This window comes from Sturnira hondurensis, unplaced genomic scaffold, assembly GCF_014824575.4.
Source record: "Sturnira hondurensis isolate 20B ecotype Veracruz unplaced genomic scaffold, ASM1482457v3 Scaffold0002640, whole genome shotgun sequence".
In the NCBI taxonomy this organism is placed as follows: domain Eukaryota; kingdom Metazoa; phylum Chordata; class Mammalia; order Chiroptera; family Phyllostomidae; genus Sturnira; species Sturnira hondurensis.
In genome coordinates this window covers 3,564,837-3,580,978 of record NW_028075271.1, presented here as the reverse complement: position 1 = coordinate 3,580,978, position 16,142 = coordinate 3,564,837, and the positions used below count along the sequence as shown (strand labels likewise).

General features: G+C 49.5%; 1 protein-coding gene across 1 annotated transcript in view; it reads left to right on the top strand.

Moving 5' to 3' along the window:
* KCNJ6 (potassium inwardly rectifying channel subfamily J member 6) overlaps positions 1–16,142 on the top strand; it is a 185,584-nt gene that overhangs the window by 70,005 nt on the left and 99,437 nt on the right. The window lies entirely within an intron of this gene.

Genomic DNA, 16,142 nt, shown 5'->3' with positions numbered 1-16,142 from the left:
TCTCTGAGTCCCTGCATCTGAGTGTACCACTGCCTGGCAGTGTCTGAATAATGTACATAAAGCTAATGCATATGTACCTACAAACTAACAGGTGTGTTTATGTACATAAATATGTGTAAATAATTGCATTTCAATATGCATATACATGTATAAGCTGATAGGCACATTGAAAGCTAATATAAGTATATGGATGTATATTCATATATTGAAAGCTAGTACGTAAGGCATGCTAACCTAAAAATAAAAGGCCTTTCAAAGTTAGAGACGAAAACGCATTCATTTGAGATCAATGAGAATAGCTATTTGGGAATCGTTAATTCAGGCAGAAGTCCAAATATTCCTCCGATTTTAAGACAAAGGCAAAGGTATTGATGAGGAAGGAAAGGGGGACAGTGGCATCAGTAGAAGGAAGGCACTGCTATCAGTGCAGATGGCGTATCATAGCGATGCTGGTTCTAAATAATGTTTCTAGTTTTCAGCCCTGTCGTCATCAGTCCAGGAGTCATCATGGCCGCTTTCTTTTCTTCTTCGAGAACTCCTTTGGGGCGCATCGTTGCTGGGGCTCGAAGACTGTTTCGCCCTGCTCCAGCGTTCGCGCTTTGAGGCATCAGACGTGCGGGGCAGTTCCTCCGGAGCAGCTCCGGCTCCGTTTCCTGTTTTGTTTTGGGGGGGGGGGGGTTTGACATGCACATCAAGCATTTAGCATAGCAACTGCCCCATTCCAGGTACTTGGGAACAAAAACAAAACTGAAGCAAAATTCAAGATTACTATTCCTGTACCTCCTTTTACTTTCTTTTGCCCCTGAGAAGGATATTTATATTGTCAAGTTCAGTCACCTCGTATATATTCAACTTTCTCACAGATCCAAGGGTCATGGCGTGGCTCTCTGATTTTATAAGCTGGCCTCAGGTTCTAAACAATTCTTATTGACCTATTTCTGCTACTTGGGGAATTTTAATATGTGGTGTTTGGTACCTGTAGCACCTCTGTTCTGAGAAGGAATATTGCACCTTGCACTTGAACGTTCCTTGCTGCCAGAGTGGACTTAGGGGTTTCGAGTCGGTATCCAGATGCTCCCCTCCCGATATTGAAGGTGTTTGCTCCCTGGACTCACACGGTCCAGCTCACAGACTTAAGAGAGATCAGCCTTGCTTTGGACTTCCTGAGGTCACACCCAAACCAAACAGCCGTCCCCTCGTGGTCACTACAAAGAGTTTCTCTCTTTGTAGGTATTTACTTAGCTCCAATTATGGCTCCAGCCCTCACCTAGGAGTAGATTTCTGGTGGAGTCAAAGGAAAGAAGCCAATGGTCAGTGTGCCCTGACTCCTGAATAACCCCCTTCCCCAAATTATTTTCTCCTTCACGTTGTGAGTCCCTGACCCACAGGGACACACCTTTGCTCTCCTTTGTATGAGCACACACTCTCAACAAGAATGCTCTTGGTAAAATAATGCATAGAAAAAGGGAGTCTGGACATATTTCTAGTCCAGAATACTTTCCTCCTGTGTCCGATTCACATTCCCTTTCTGTGAAAAAAAGGAGTCTGGACATATTCCTAGTCCAGAACACTCTCCTCCTGTATCCGATTCACATTTCCCTTTCTTTCCTTTAATAAAAGGAAAGAAGGTGTCAGACGCCTCTCAAAGACTCTCCCACGGGGAAGGTTTTCCTACCACTCTCTCCTGCCAGACCCGTACATGTCACTCCAGGACCATCATGGAAGCACCATCGTGCGCTTTTTCAGCACAGCAGGAGTTATGGTCCTCAAAATTGTTTTACACAATCCTTCCCTGTGTCCTCTGAAAATATAATTTGGATTTTTTAAACAAATCAAGGGTTAGTTCATCACAAATAATTAACCAAGTAATCAATAAGTACTTACCAGAAGTCACTGTGAGTGTGTGTGGAGGGAAGGAAGTTATGGAGCCAAGGCCATGCCCTTAAGGCCAATGTAACAGTTCAACACTCCTTCAGGCAACAAGGCAAGGGCTCTGCTATAGAGGATAAAACTCCAGGTCAGTCGGGTCCACCTGCAGATTGCCCTCCTTTTTTTGTTTGTTTGTTTTATTTTTATTTATTTATTTATTTATTTTTCCAGTACAGTTTTTTGTCTATTACTCCCATCCCAGCCCACTCCCCTGTGCTCCCCCCTCCCTCCCATTTCCACCCTTCTCAGTTATTGTCCATGTGTCCTTTATACTAGTTCCTCCAAATCTCTCCCCTTTTTCCCTGAAATTCCCTCCCCTCTCCCCTCTGGTCACTGTCCCCCTGTTCTCTATTTCAGTGTCTGTTTTTATTTTGCTTGCTTGTTTGTTTTGTTGTTTAGGTTCCTGTTAAAAGTGAGATCATATGGTATTTGTCTTTCAACACCTGGCTTATTTCACTCAGCATAATGCTTTCCAGTTCTATCCATGCTGTTGCAAACAGTAGGAGCTCCTTCTTTCTTTCTGCTGCATAGAATTCCATTGTGTATATGTACCATAATTTTTTGATCCATTCATTTACTGATGGGCACCTAGGTTGCTTCCAGCTCTTGGCTATTGTAAATTGTGCTGGTATGAACATTGGGGTGCATAGGTTCTTTTGGATTGGTGTTTCAGGGTTCTTAGGATATAATCCCAGCAGTGGAATTGCTGGGTCAAAAAAAAGGCAGGTCCATTTTCAGTTTTCTGAGAAAATTCCATACTGTTTTCCATAATGGTTGTACCAGTCTGCAATTCACCCTCCTTTTTTTAAACCAAGACACAAAATCAGAGGACATTCAGCTCATAACCCATTTCCTGGAGGAAACTCAAGGGTATGTAGTAATTCACCTCCCTGTCTTTCTGTAGTGGAAAACAAGATTATTATAGGGATAACCTTGAATCCACTCGTTGGAAAACACAAAAGTAACAGTTTGCATACTTCCAGACTCAATTATTATTGACTCTTGCGTATCGCAACATTGAAGCTGAGATTTACAAAGAGAGACTTTTTCTTGAGGGATCCAGGAAGACTGGGGCATGGTCAGGGATTCAATGAGGGGAAGAAGCAGGTAGGAGAGTTGGAGATTAAGGAGATGCAGAGCAGAGGGGGATGAAATGGGGCAGGTGGTTCTTGTCTTAGGGGAAAACTATGGCTGCAAAGAGCACAGACGTGTTTGGAGAACAATGACCAGCGCTCGTTTACTAAAGCTGGAACTTTGAAGCAGGGAAATAATAGGAGAAACTGCTGGGAACAGTCAGTGGGAAGTGAGAAGTTTGTGAGCCACAGGTGGCAGACACAAGGCCCGTGGGCCGAGTCCGGCCCTCCACCTGGTTGTATCCGGCCTAGCACCTGGTTTCTACCCAGCGGCAGCGCCGAGCTCTCACTTAACTGTTAAGGAGCAATTACATTTACACAGTCCTAAAGTTACACTTGGCCCTTTGAAGGCAACCAGGAGGCGGATGCGGCCCCCGGTGACAATGAGTGTGACACCCCTGCTATAGACGAACAATCTCTGAAGTACATTCATAGGGATATTAGTCCCATGGTATCCTCAGAATGAATGTTTAAAAAAAGCAGGGTTGAGCCCTGGCTGGTGTAGCTCAGTGGATTGAGCGCAGGCCTGCGAACCACACGATCGCAGTTCAATTCCCAGTCAGGGCACATGCCTGGGTTGCAGGCCAGTTCCCAGCAGGGGACACACCAGAGGCAACCATACATTGATATTTCTCTCCCTCTCTCCTTCCCTTCCCCTCTGAAGATAAATAATTTTTTTAAAAAGCAGGGTTGATGAAGGGTGCTGGTGATCCAATAATTTTAGGAAGTTCTTGCCCCCCTCAAAGGTCCTGATGCCTATGAGTATACTAAAGGCTTTAAGATGTCCTGCATTAAAGAAATCTGCTTAACTCCTGCAGTCAGCTAAAAAAAAAAATAGGCCTTCACAAGTGGCACCACATCCTAATCCTTGGAACCTATGACCGTGGCCTTGTATGAAGAAAAAGTAGAGGGAGACCTTTGCAGATGTAATTAAGTTAAAGATCTTTACTTGGGGAGATTACCCTGCGCTGTCCAGGTGGTCCTGAAATGCAGTCACCTGCATCCTTATAAGAGGGAAATGGAGGGCGGGCTGATCATACACAGGGGAGCTGACCTTGTGAGGACAGAATAGGGAGGTTGGAAGATGGTGGCCTTGAAAACCGGAGTGATGAGCCCATAAGCCAAGGACAGCTGACAGCTGTCAGGGGCTGGAAGAGGCAAGGAAGGGCTTTCCCTGAGGCCCTGCGGGAGAGTGCCGCCCTGCTGACACCCGGGGCTCAGACGTCTCCCCTCCAGAATGTGAGGGGCTACATTTCTACTCTGAACCACCAGGTGCTGGAAATTTGTTATGAGAGCCCTAAGAAATGGACACAGATCAGGAGTGTTAACTGAGTGACGTTTTGTCTCAGAATTACATTTGTCTAACAGTTACAATATAACAAAAATTGCCAAGGCGTCAGGTGTGAGATTAAAAAGAAGAACAAAAGATCCGGCCTATAGGTCCAGTGGATTTACAGGTTGGGAATTCGCAACTGTCTCAACACTCACCGACCCTCTGACTAACCAGAATACACACTGTTTAACGTCAACTCCACTGGAATAATCGGTGCTGTCCTACAGGACGTGGTCTAAAAGTCCATTAGAAAGGGCGTGGCCTTGCAGCCCCCAGACGGGGCGGCCCGCAGCCCAAACTGAACCGAAGACTGTTTCTTATCAACGAGAAACAAAGCCACACACGCTGTGCTCTTTGAGAAATTCTGCAGTCACATGTCCACAGGAACCAGCTCCTGCAGACCCTGGACGCCAGCACCCGAAGTGAAGAAAGGCGTTTTCTCGCCTCCAACATCCTCTCTGCAGAAATGTAGCTCTCGGGGCTCAGCAGGGAGACGCAGCTCAGGAGCTTCTTTGGACACCGAGACCCCAGGCAAAACCACAGCCAAGTTCACGTGGGAGCTATGGCGTCGCAGGCCATGTGGGCCTCCGGAAGCCAGCGCTCCAGGCTGTAGGAGCTGGTCCAGGGAGGCTGGCCGCTGAGTGGTGCTGGGGAGACAGAATCAGGCGCCCCACTTTCTCCACGACGAGGAGTAGAGTGACTGCCCTATGCTGCTGACACACGCCTCGTTGTGAAACGGGGTCTGAGGGCCACCCCCCAACTTTCAGACCTTCCGTCACAAGGGACTGCTCTCCTTCACGTGTCCCCGATTGTCCAGGGTAACCTCCGAGAGATGGGGGCATCCCAGTGGCAGTTCAGTTCCCAGAGTCTCCCTGGAACCGCTGTCACGTACATTTTTAACAAATAATAGTTGTGACGGTCCTGGGTTCCTGCAAATTGCTTCTCTGTAGGAACCTTTGCATTAACTCAGGTGTAAAAACCACGCTGCCTGCTCCTCCGGACTCCTGCCCGCCTAACGAAACCTTTAAAACCCTGAGGCTCTTAGACAATACAGACCCCAATCCATAACGGTGATGCTCAGCAGCTCCTGTGCACTTGCTGTGCGCCAGCCTCTGACTGAATAACACGGAGGGTGTGGACTCTGTGTGGAGCAGAGCTTCCCGGCTGACCAGCCAGACCCGGCCGAGCAGAGTCTTCCTATAACCATGTACAACACATGTAGGGGAAACAGAGGAATGGCAGGGGAAAAAAGTACTCGACGTGCATCCCTCACAGTAGGCATAAAATATTTGTTAAGGGGATGGCTGAAAAGGGAGATTTTGATTAAAAATAATTACCCTGTGGATTGCTTAATGAGTGCGGGTTTCCTTTTGGAGTGAGAAGCATGTTTTAGAAGCAGACAGAGGTGGCGGAACAACATTTTGGGAACGTCTTAAATGCTACCACATTGTTCACTTAAAGGCGGTTAATTTTATGTTCTGTGAGTATAACCTCAATTTTTTAAAATTATTACTTCCCATATTATGTCCTGAAGACAGAGCTAATTTAGCCACAGCTTTCCAAAACCATGCAGCGGCGGCAGCCGTGGTGGCTGAGAAGCAGGAAAGTGTACGACCTACTAAATCACCGTGTGCCGGGGGCCCTACTCTGCCAAGCTCCTGGAGAACACAAAGCACTCCCGGAGGAACTCCATCTGCCCTTTTAATTCATGAACCTCTGAGTCCCAGATCCATGTTGGAGACTGGGCTGCTTGAAGCCTTTCCTATAAGTATGAGCCCTCATAATGAAAGAATGTTACATCCGTAACTTCCTAGGCACCAGAGTTAGAAAATCTTGTTTTGTGGAATAGGGTACCGAGGTAAACTACTGGTTANTGTGCCGGGGGCCCTACTCTGCCAAGCTCCTGGAGAACACAAAGCACTCCCGGAGGAACTCCATCTGCCCTTTTAATTCATGAACCTCTGAGTCCCAGATCCATGTTGGAGACTGGGCTGCTTGAAGCCTTTCCTATAAGTATGAGCCCTCATAATGAAAGAATGTTACATCCGTAACTTCCTAGGCACCAGAGTTAGAAAATCTCGTTTCGTGGAATAGGGTACCGAGGTAAACTACTGGTTAGTTAATGGGCTTCGAGATAGGAAAAAAGAAAGAAAAGAAAAGAAAAACAGAAGAAGCAAGTCTGCAGCAGAAACCTCCAGATTTCTATGTTGAGGGAACAATTTTTTACATGGAAGTGAGGGTTGGGAGAGGTGTCATAAGAGAATAAAAATGATTAAAACTGCAACTTGGAAGATGGGCTGAACTCGCGTGTCATCCGTGTTGACGTATTTCGGCAGAAATCAGGACAAATCACCAGATAAAGCCTGGAGCCCTTCACAACAATGCCAGAGGGAGTGACAAATTTGACAAGGGTGTGCACAGCCAGCCCGGCATTGGCTGGTACACTGACAGCGGGCGCCGTGAGCGACTTGTCGTCAGTGACCGAGGCCTCATGGCATACAAGGCATCCACCCAGTCTGTCTCCCCGGCCCTGGCCCAGAGCTTCAAAGGCCGTGGGGATTCCTGAGGGATGAGCCTGACTCTGTTCTCTGATGAAGTGACTCCTGATGGCCTCCGGGTGGCCTCTGGGTGGCGTCTGGAGAGTGAGCTCAACCATGTGGCCAATGATTTAATTAATCGTCCTGGGTAATGAAACCCCAAGAAACACTCTGGGCGCGAAGCTCAGTGGAGCTTCCTGGTTGATGAGCCACAGACACCCGGGGAGGGAGGAGGTGTGGCCGGACACCACCAGGCAAAGGACGAGGAAGCTCTGTCCTCCCCCCTATGGGCACCTTTATAGTAAAAGGAATCTCAAGTGTAGCGCGTTCTTGAGTTCTGTGAGTCCTTCTAGCAAATTACTGAACCTGACAGTGGCCTGGGAACCCTTTCATGCCAGAAGCTTGCTCGGCCAGAAGCATGGTCAGAAGTATCGACCAGAAGTGTGGGCGGCCTGTGGACCCCAAGGGGCACCTGGTGCCCCAAGTAAGGGCAGGGCTGTGGAGCACCGCACCCTCACCGTGTGCATCTGGCGCCGTCGCCGACTGGTTAGCCTCGGCGCTGGAGTGCGGTGCGCCCAGTTCGGGTGGAAACAGACGCCACGTGTGTTTCCCTTCCCACCTCACCGAACAGTGAACATCACCCTTAAACAGGTACCAGTCCGACAGTCCAACTATGGGAGCCAAACAGGAAAACCTCCTTCAGAACTTAACTCTGCGATTTGTTTCCACTCATACTTATGGTCTCCAGTATAGTCCAAAGTTGTCTGCGATCCTTTCTTTTCCAAGCAGAAGAAATATTATTTCCATTCACATGAAATTAGGAATGTAGTGGGTTTTTTCAATCTGTTTTTTTCTCTCTTAGGGTTTCTAGATTTTTCTGGAGGGAAAAGTGCTTAGAATTTAATCAACGACTTCTTGGTAACGTACCTTTCTCGACAGCCAAATATTGAACATAAATACACCAACTTTTGAAATGCATACCTGCATTCTTTAAGGAGCCTATACTTACATCAGAACCAGTGGTATAAAAATACAATGAAAGGCCAGATTTTAAGAAGAAGACTGAAAGATCTAAGAAAAAGAATAACCACGTAATTACTTAAGTAGTATGCTATTTGAGAGGGAGTATGGTTTGGGAATTGTTTCTTTAAGTGTATCATTTCCTTTCGGACTTGTCAAAGGGAATTTCAACTTCCAAACATTCTGAAACTGTAACCTCTTGTCATAATCACTCTGAGACTAGAATGAAGCTTTTCAAACTCGAGGCATTAAGGAGTCTGAGAAGCAAGCAGGAGAACCCCTGAGGTTTGAGACAAGGGCCCTGATTCCAGTCCCAAAACTGCAGACAACTTATCAAGGTTTTTTTGCTCAAACGATCTGACCCCGCTGTTTAGTTTCCTAGAGTTTCCAGGCAAAATGGTCAACCAGATTGTAGGGGATTTGGAATATTTCCCTGTTGGCTGCCCCCAAAATCCAGAACAACAGCAGAGGACACTTAGACACAAAGTAAGACAATAACTATGGAAGGCAAATGTGCAGTTGGTTCAGCCTGGGTGAGACCGAATAACACGGAGCCCTGTTCAAAGGCCCCGACATCCACAATGATGCGGAAAGGCCTTGCACAGCTGTGGGGGGGGACGATAACATATGTGTGGAAACCCCCTGGGCTTCCCTGTGTTTTAGCTCATCAAATCTGTTTGATCCTAGCTGTTAATGTGTGTGAGTTTGTAACAAGCCTTCGAAGTCTGGTATCCGACAGTTTATGCCTTTTACCATAAGGATTCATCATTAGCTTGGTCCCCGCCGAACACGCCAAAAGATTTAGTCCATATTGTTGAGAGCCTTGCTACCTGCCTTTCGTGGAGAAAAGGTAGAAGAGAGTGAGGGAAAGGTTGTTTAAAAACCAGGCTATTCTGCCCTGGCTGGTGTGGCTCAGTGGACCAAGTGCTGGCCCTTGAACCAAAGGGTTGCAAGTTCTATTCCCAGTTCAGGGCACAGGCCTGGGTTGTGGCCCTGGTCCCCAGTGGGGGCCGTGTGAGAAGCAACCACACATTGATGTTTCTCCCCCTCGCTAAAATAAATCAGTCCTTTAAAAACCAGGCTATTCCTGTTAAAATCACTTCCATTTCTCAGCAGATTCAGAAATACTGTTGTAGCCAAGGAACAAGGGAAAACACGTGGGGAGCACACAAGGCCCCGGAAGCAGCTGGGGTGGGGGAGGGGAGTTTGACTACGGTGGAGAAATGGTGGCTTTAACCAGACTGGACCGCAGGGCACCACAGAGACCCACACGCACTGGCAGGATGGGGAGTGTGACCCACTGACGCTGCTTGGCAAGCAAGACCTGCTCTCTGTGACCACATCACAGGGGGAAAACCATGGAGTTCCAGCATCGCATGGGAGCCACCAGCCCTCTGGGGTCCCGAGGAAGGGACGTGGCACTCTAAACTGGCCTGAGCCGGGTCCCCTAAGTTGCCTCATCAGACCCCACCCGCCTCGAAGATGACACATTCCTCTCCGCAGAAGCCTGAGGGATGGAGAGGCTGGTTTCCATGGAGATGGTTAGCAGCTTTGCTGGTATCCCCTGCAGAAGGGAGAGAAACTCACATCCCATGCACATGCACATGCACACTCATACATATGCACACTTTTCAGTTAGACACACTGGTCATAACTGCTTTCTCTCTGTGTGTGTGTGTGTGTGTGTGTGCACAGCAAGAAATGTGAAATAATTGGAAGGGGCTCCTGGAGATCGAAGAACAAGGACAGGATGAGGGGATGTTTGGGGGTTATGCCTTTCTCACGCATCTGTAACCTGTAAATTACGGTAGCAATGAAGAGAGAATGCCATTGTGTCTGCATGCTGGGCACAGGTAGAACGGCCTTGCCCAAGGCTGAGGCACGCAAGGGGGCTAGACTTGCCCCGAGGGCCAGGGCTGCTGGGGAGCTAGAGCCACCCCCCCCACCCCCCCAGTGAGCTTGGGAGGCAAGAGAAGCCCTTGCCCACGTCACTGCCTGGACACATCCCATAGCAAGCCCATGGCGGACCAAACAACAGTAACGGCGGCAGCGGCAGCGGCAGCGGCCGTCTCTCGCAGAACCGGAGCAGGGGTCTGAGGTCGGCTGCCTGGGAGAGGGCTGTGCACAGCCACGTGGGAACCTGGGGCTGTGGGGGAGACTTCCTCTTACTCTCCCATGNCAGGTAGAACGGCCTTGCCCAAGGCTGAGGCACGCAAGGGGGCTAGACTTGCCCCGAGGGCCAGGGCTGCTGGGGAGCTAGAGCCACCCCCCCACCCCCCCAGTGAGCTTGGGAGGCAAGAGAAGCCCTTGCCCACGTCACTGCCTGGACACATCCCATAGCAAGCCCATGGCGGACCAAACAACAGTAACGGTGGCAGCAGCAGCGGCGGTCTCTCGCAGAACCGGAGCAGGGGTCTGAGGTCGGCTGCCTGGGAGAGGGCTGTGCACAGCCACGTGGGAACCCGGGGCTGTGGGGGAGACTCCCTCTTACTCTCCCATGGGCGTGTTGGCCCTTTTATTTGGGGATCCTGTTCCCCCACAGTCTCAGCACCCCCTCCTGTTAGCCGTGTGACTTCTCTGAGGCTTTAGAAAAGTTGCCTGGCCTCTCCACTTTTTCACCTGTAAAATAGAAGTCATAAGTTACTGTTTGTAAACACTTAGTACGTACCTGGGGCTTTTCCAAGCACTTCATTTTCTCATTAATTTGTCATAACAGCCATCTGGGATGACTTCGGTTATTATCCTGGTGCTGTGGGTAAGAAGGCTAAAACAGAGAGGTTAAGAAACTTGCTCAGAATCACAGCGAGGAACAGTCAGGACCCCAACCCAGGCCACCTGACTCCCACCCCGTGCTCAGCCTCCAAGCGGCAGCACCTTGCTGTAACACTAGGAGGTTCTGAATCATTTTTATCCTAAATGCTTTATGTGCCTTAGTGTATTTAATCTCCACAGTTCTATGAAGCTGGTGGTCATAGACTTTTAGATGGGGAAAGTCAGGCACAGAGAGGTAAAATAACTTACCCAAAGCTACACAGCTAGAATATGAGGGGACTGGGATTTGAACTAGCATGGGCAGGCTCTGGAGCACTCAGGACCAAGGATCTGAAAGGACATCGAAAGAGACCAGCAGAAGAGGGCAGCCTGTGGGTGCCAATGAGGCCGGTGGCCAGGCCAGCCCAAGGGGGTCTCTCAGGTCCACGCAGCTGTGTGGGTCAGACAGAGATACTGTGGTGGGGGTGGGGACCTTGCTTCCCATGGGATCAGAGCAGTGGGTGGGCCCACGTGCCTCTCCTCTGAGTCCCCTCCCCTGTGAAGAGATCCACGCCAGCAGAGTTCACTACTAGAGCCACAGCAGGGGCCCTCCCCAGCCAGCATGGCCACCACCTGTGCCCTCCGTCAGCTTCCAGTGAGGAGACTGGAGAGGGGCTGGCAGTGGGCGGGCTGGGAGCAGAGCCCACGCTCACCAAGCCCTGCCCTGCGCTCTCTGCCCCTGCTCCAGCGGGGTGCCACCACCACCACCCACACCACACACGGGGTTCACCTGGCCCCTGGAAGCACCTGCAACATCCTGGAATATCACGCATGCTCCTGTTTCTGCAGGATGGGTGTGAGAGCTAGGAGCTCAAAGATCTTCCCAGAACCCCAAAAGGGAATGGTTCCAGAAAACAAAAATCCCTGCTCCCCAAAATCTGGGCTCTGAGTGCTCTTTAGATAACTCCCCGACATAGTCAAGGGGGTTCTGTCTGCTCCACCAGAAACGTCCACCAGTATCCCTGCCCACTGAAGCCATTTGCTCACGTGGAGCCCAAGGCCCTGGTCTTCACGCCCTCACCATCCGTCTGGGACTCAGAGTTTTGAGGAGCCGGATGGACACACACTGGTTGTGTTTGCTGACCTGACGGGGCCACTTTCAGCACCTACTTTGTCCTGGGCCAAGCCGTAGCCCTAGACACTTCCCGAGTGCCAGCTTCCCGTGACCGCCTCAGGAGGACTGAGTTGCCAGCCCCCCGTTCTGGAGACTCCCCCGACCCAGTTACCTGCTCCTGATGGCTTGTGGGCCTGATGTCCACGGCCACATCGTGTGACACAGGCACCTCATCGCTGCCACATCCATCTCCTTAATGGCCGAGAAGGGGACCCCTGGGTTGAGCTCCCGGCTCTGATGCTGGGTTAGGCTTTACTCTAGACTCTCGGAGCCCCACAGCACCCGCCTGCTCCCTGCTCCCAGCTCTAAGGGGAGCCCGGGCTGCGACTCTGCGGCCGGGATGAAGTGGGCGGCCGGGCTGCGGCGTCACTTTAGCCAGGAGGACCCCCAAAGGCCAGGGTGACACACCCTGACAGGATTCTGTCAGAAAGGTTTGTGTGGCCAACACATTTTAATTCACAGTTCAGAAGGCAGTTGCACATGCCTTCCAGTCCCAAGGGCGGCGTCCCTTCAGGACCTCAGCTGTTTCCAAGCGTGAGACTGCCCACCCTCCCTGCCCCCCCCACCCCCCAGCCATAGAGATGGCCCTGCACTTCATCGTCCTGCCGAGCTGGTGGTGCATGATGTATCCCCTGGGACCTCTCTCTGTTTGCAGCGTGTTTTACCGAGGTTGTCCCGTGGCAGTTTCCCGTCCCTGCCCACCCAGGTCTGCTTGCCCGCAGACCTTCCCCGGGGCCACACTGCCAGCCACATAAATGGGACACAGCTGTAGACGGGTCACTTCCTGACAAGTCTGAGGTGGGGAGGGCACTCTCGGAAGCCCCCCAAGATCACTTCCACTTTGGTGCTTGGTTGTCCCGTCAGTTTCAGAACACATTTCACTGGGGAAATACACGCAGAGGAGCAAAGGACGGCTGCCTGCAGATGGGCGCAAACAAGACAAAGCCCCCAACAGGAAAACTGTCTGATGACACAAGCTGGTCGTTCACAAAAGAGGAAACACAATGAGCGAGAGTCTAAGACACGTGAAAGTAAGAAAAGAAATGCAAGTGGAGGCACCGCGATGGCCTCTTTCTGCCTATCCCCTGGGCGAAGGTCCCAACATGTGAAACACAGGTGGGTGAAAGCAAAGAACGCAGGGGCCTTTCGCCGCCTGCTGCTTGGCAGGTGGGTTACAGGGACTCTCGGAGGCGGCACGGCTGGGTGGCTCCCCTCTCTCTCGCTGTTCTCCTGCCAACACTTGAATCTGAAGCTGCGATGGCACAAGTGCCCCAAGAGGTGGACACGAGGTTCTTCACTCTAAGTTGCTTGTGATCGTGAAAAATCGAGGACAGACTGAGTTTCCATCAGTGGAAGATTAATTTGTGGTGAAGCCGTTCAGTGGAATGGCGTGAAGCCTTCAGAAAGGTTGTGTTTATTAATGGCCACAGTGCCTGGAAATACCTGTACCTGAAGTGGCCGAGTGAAAGAGATGCTGTGCACAGTGCGATCCCACCAGGGAAGAATTATCTGTTTGCATGTGTGCGGGCATGGGCCCACCTCCACGGACATGACTCGGGAAGAGATATCTGGAATTGCACAGGGGTGGGCAAGAGTAGGTTAATAGTAATACATAATGCAACAGTTAATAACAAAATAATAATTCAAGAATAGACTCTGTTTCATGTACTCACAACAATAAACTGACTTCTCCCCAACCCTATTTTTAAGAAAACATTACATTGTTATTTCTGATGGTAAAATACTGTACTAGTCAGGATAGGATAGGCTATGCTGCATTAAGAAATAAAGTCAGGTGTGTGGTAATCCAATATGGAGCGATTTTATTTCTCACTTAGGTAAAGTCCAAGTGATTAGGGTGGCTGGTTGCGGATGGAAGTCAGGCTCCTAGCATTTGCTGCTTTGCCATCTCCAGCATGTGGACCCCAAGGTCACTGTGGGGAACCTCTCCATCCCAGACAGGCAGGAAAAGAAAGGCTGGGCGATGTCACAGAGGAGGATGTAATGAGCCAGGCCCAGAAGTATCACAGTCACTCCAGGTGGTTGCCCCCAGGCCTGTGGCCAGGCTGCCCATTCACCCGAGTCTCCACAGGTGGGGGCAAACCTCCCAAATCCCAGATACACCGAGATTTCCACGTTTTCTATTTTTTCTGCATTGCTTGAATTTTCCAAATAAGCTTGCTATTATCTTTATAGTCAGAAAAAATTACAGCAGATTTTCTTTCATAAGCATAACAGTATCTCCATTTTAAAAAGAGAGAGAATGACCAGGGAGAGAGAGAGAGAAAGACAATGTAGAGAAATGAAGGGCAGTTGCAGAGTAAATAAAGTCTTTACCAGATAAGTAAGATAAGATAAGATAAGGTGAGATAAGTAAATAAGTCTTTTACCAGATAAGTAAAAGTTAAAGGAGTTCATCACCACCAAACTGGTATTACATAAAATATCAAAGGTCTTCTTTTAAGAAGAAGAAAAGGTAAAAAAAAATATGGACAATAAAATGGCACTAAATACAAAGCTATCAACAATTCAACCTAAAAGATAAAATAATCAAATGAGCAGAACAGAAATAGAACCATAGATACAGAGAACATTTTGACAGTTACCAGCTAGGAGGTGGGTCAGGGGGGTGGGCAAAAAAGGTGAAGGGATTAAGAAGTACAAATTGGTTATCACAGAACAGTCCTGGGGATGTACAGCACAGCACAGGGAATATGGGCAGTAACATTCCAGTAACCATGTATGGCATTAGATGGGCGTGAGATTTTAGTGGGATGATGCTTTAGTGAGTTATATAATACAGTGCACACCTGAAACCAATATAATAATGTATGGCACCTGTAACTGAAAAATAAAAATTAAAAAAATGATTTTAAAAAACCTGGGGGGAGCAGGAAGACAACGGGGAGAGCTAGCCCAAGAACCCGGGGCTGTATGTCACGCCGAGCCAAGGTGCCGGTGCCCCTGGCTTTCTGATCCCAGGCACAGGTGTCCTCTCTGAGCGCCCCCACCTTCCCCATCAGCTAGCAACAGCCGTAGAGATCTTGGTCCTGGAACACTCATCTCCCTGTTATAGCATCTTGGGTCTCTAGGGCACCAAGTGGGGCAATATTACCAAATCTGATTTTTAACCTGAGGAAAAGTCAACTGTATTATCAAGGGGTTAGCTGCTATCTACTTAAAAGTGTGGCCTCGGCCAGGCATGATCTCAGACAAATGAGTGATTCATGCGTTCTGGGGATGGATCGAGGGAGAGCTCACCGAGGTTGCCATTGGAGTGGCGACAGTCCGTCTCTGAGTTGTTACTCTCGATCGTGACCTCTCTTCAAGGCCAACTGCCGTCCTTTTGCTCCTTGTTCGGAATAACACGGCGAAGTTAACCTGCTAGCTGCTGACCAGCACCATCCACCCATCTGACGTGACACGGAGTCATAGTGACACCTTAAACACAATGCTCCGGTACCCTCAAATAGGGTGAGTTCCCCACATTTCAGGACACTCACCGCTAAAATGTGTTCTAAGGTCATCTCACCGCCGGACTGCTGTTTATTATTTAGTTCATAGGAGAAGCCATGCATTTCACACAAATCTTATTTATATAGCAAATGTGTGACCACCTAGAAGTCTACAGAGGGAGGCTTTAGCAGAAGGGAGAGTCACAGATTTCCAGCATCAGGGACAGCATCGCAGGACATGGCCTCTGAGGGGACAGCATCGCAGGACAGTGGCTCCCAGACTCACCACTGCCTGGGAGGTGCAGGCCACTGCAGAGGCAGGTGAGGTTTGGGTCTAGCCTGGTGTCTCCAGGCTCTGCGGAGACATCAGGCCAGCGAACCAGGGCCGCCCCATCTGCTTCTCAGCCGGGAAGGAGGCACGGAGGCCTTCGATTCCCCCAAGGATCTCTGGGCACAGAACAAAAGCATGCTGGGTCGTGTGGGTTTATCCTCCAATGTGACAACTGCCACTGAACCTCCCACAACTCTTTGACATTCAGGTTCACATACTTGTGACTTTGGGGCTTGAGGGACTCACCCCAGGGCTAGATCACCGCATTTCTCTTTGCTGGTTTGATTTAATTATGGCACATAGGTTTCGGTCTATTTTTCTCAGGCCCCAACAACATCAGCAGTTGCTCTAATGAAAGTAATTTTTCCAAAGATTATAAAGCATTAGTTCAACTACACTCAGGGCTCCTGGCCTATGGGGTAAGTGTAGGTCATTAGAAGTTAAAAGCTGTCCCCAAATGCACAGATATGTTAGTGTCT